Source organism: Syngnathus floridae, chromosome 18 (assembly GCF_059516105.1).
Source record: "Syngnathus floridae isolate MCC-2025c chromosome 18, RoL_Sflo_1.0, whole genome shotgun sequence".
Lineage (NCBI taxonomy): Eukaryota > Metazoa > Chordata > Actinopteri > Syngnathiformes > Syngnathidae > Syngnathus > Syngnathus floridae.
The window spans coordinates 2917294-2919475 of NC_142430.1; the positions used below are offsets into that span (position 1 = coordinate 2917294).

The window sequence follows — 2182 nt, forward strand, 5'->3', positions numbered from 1 at the left end:
AAAAAAAAGATTTAAAACAGCAAAACAAAATCAAACATTTGAAAATATCCATTAATACACTCAGTACTTGGTTGGGAATCCTTTTGCTCGGATTACTGCAAACTTTTTTTAGTGAGGGCCAAATACGGAAAAATAAACAAAGGGCCAAGCCACACACTAGAGGTGACATACTGACACATGAATACTGTGTATTGTGAAGAACATTGCACTCAGTGGGAGCAGTGATGCTGTACTTCGGATTGAAGGATGGCTGACATGTCAGGAGAAAGTTTGGTGGTTGAGACACGAAGGACTTCACAGAGATGGCTCTCAGTTATTCTGGTTCTCAGTCTGCTTTTGTTCTGATTGAACAGAGAAAATGTTTGTTCACATATGTATGTGGAGCCGAACAGGCTCATCATTCTTTTTGCGTGGGGTCTCATCAGAGGAAACTTGGCATTATCCAAACTCTGATAGAATTCGGGGAGGGGGAGAAGCTGATGCTGACTCTTCAGAGAATCATCACATTGAATTTCAATCAGCTCTAACTGCAGACTCTCTTCCACTTCTTCTGCATCCACCAGGAAGAGGGTCGAGAACAGCTTGATTTGTTTTTCAATGGCAGAAAAATCTTGGAAACGCTGGTTGAATTCCGTCATGAGAGAGGAAATCACAGACACATATTTCTCCTTTTTAGCAGAAAGGTCGGCGTTTGGAAAAGCAGATTTGATTTCAGACAGCACAGGGAAGTGTGCAGCATTAAAGCCTCGTAGTTGTGTCTCAAACAGGCGGAGCTTTACGCAGAAGGCTTTTATGTGCGCATGCAGGTGTGGCACCAGCTGTTCTTTGCCTTGTAGGTTCTTGTTCAGTGTATTCAGATGATGCGTAAGATCAACTAAAAATGCCAGGTCTGCCAGCCACAGAGGGTCACTTAACTCATGAAGAGGTCGGCCCTTCTCTTTTAAAAACTGGTCGATTTCTGATCTCAGCGAAAAAAACTGCTGCAGCACAGAGCCGCGGCTGAACCAGCGCACATCAGAGTGGTAGAGTACATCCCCGTATTCAGCATCCACATCAGATAGGAAAGCCTGAAAGTCTCTGTGGTACAGTCCTCTTGCTCGAATTACGTTGACAGTTTTTACGACAGTGTTCATCACATCGTGGACAGTCTTGGCACACAGTGCTTCTTGGTGGATTATACAGTGCATCCTAACAGCCTCACCTCCGCTCTCTTTTACCTTGGCGCACACCAACGATGCCATTCTTCTGCGCTCGCCAGTCATGGCCGGAGCTCCGTCCGTTGTTACTCCACAGAGCTTGTCCCATTTAAGCCCCATCTTTTCAACTGCCTCTGACACAGCTTCAAAAATATATTTTCCCGTCCTTGTGCCTTTTAGACTCATCATATCAAGCAGCTCCTCCGTACAGCAAAAATTATCATCTGCTCCCCGCAGAAAAATTAACAGTTGCGCGGTGTCTGTGGCATCTGTGCTCTCATCGCATGCTATTGAGTAAAAATCAAAAGCACAAGCCTTGTCTCTCAGCTGGAGTTTCACGTTCGCTGACAAGTCCTCAATTCTCTGCACCACTGTGTTTCTGGATAAGCTCACATTGTTAAAATCCGGCACTTTTTCTGGGCACATTACCTCTGTGACTTTGATGAGGCACTGCTTTATGAAATCACCGTCTGAAAACGGTTTGCCGTGCTGGGCAATAAGTTTAGCGACTTCATAACTTGCTCTTGTGGAGTTTTCCTGTGTTTTGTTGGCACGAAAAAAAAAAAAACTGCTGTTGAGCTTGCAGGCTAACTGCCATTTGCTTAACTTTCTGTGCTCGTTCAGCACCGGTGTACGATGTGTAGCTCTGATGTTTGGTCTCATAGTGCCGACGGACATTATACTCTTTCATCACAGCAACATCTTCATTACAAATCAAACAGACACACTTTCCGTTGATTTCTTTGAAGAAATACTCATTTTCCCACCGTGTTTGAAATCTTCTACACTCACTTGCTATTTTGCGTTTCTTTGGTGCAGCCATTTCTGGTGACTAGCGGTAAAAGTTTTTCTTCGCTTGATTTCGTTTGTTTGGCGGGCTCCATCAAGTGTTGAAACTGAGAAGTGCAACACAGTTGAGCTCAAGCTTCTTGTGCGGGCCATATTCAATTATGTTTTCAGAATTTGCTGCGGGCCAATAAAAACTG

At 44.2% G+C, this 2182-nt stretch overlaps 1 pseudogene; it reads right to left on the minus strand.

Annotated features, from left to right (window-relative positions):
- Window positions 1–309: 309 nt before the first annotated feature.
- On the minus strand, window positions 310–1316 carry LOC148382172 (general transcription factor II-I repeat domain-containing protein 2 pseudogene; annotated as a pseudogene).
- Between the last annotated feature and the right edge of the window lie 866 nt (window positions 1317–2182).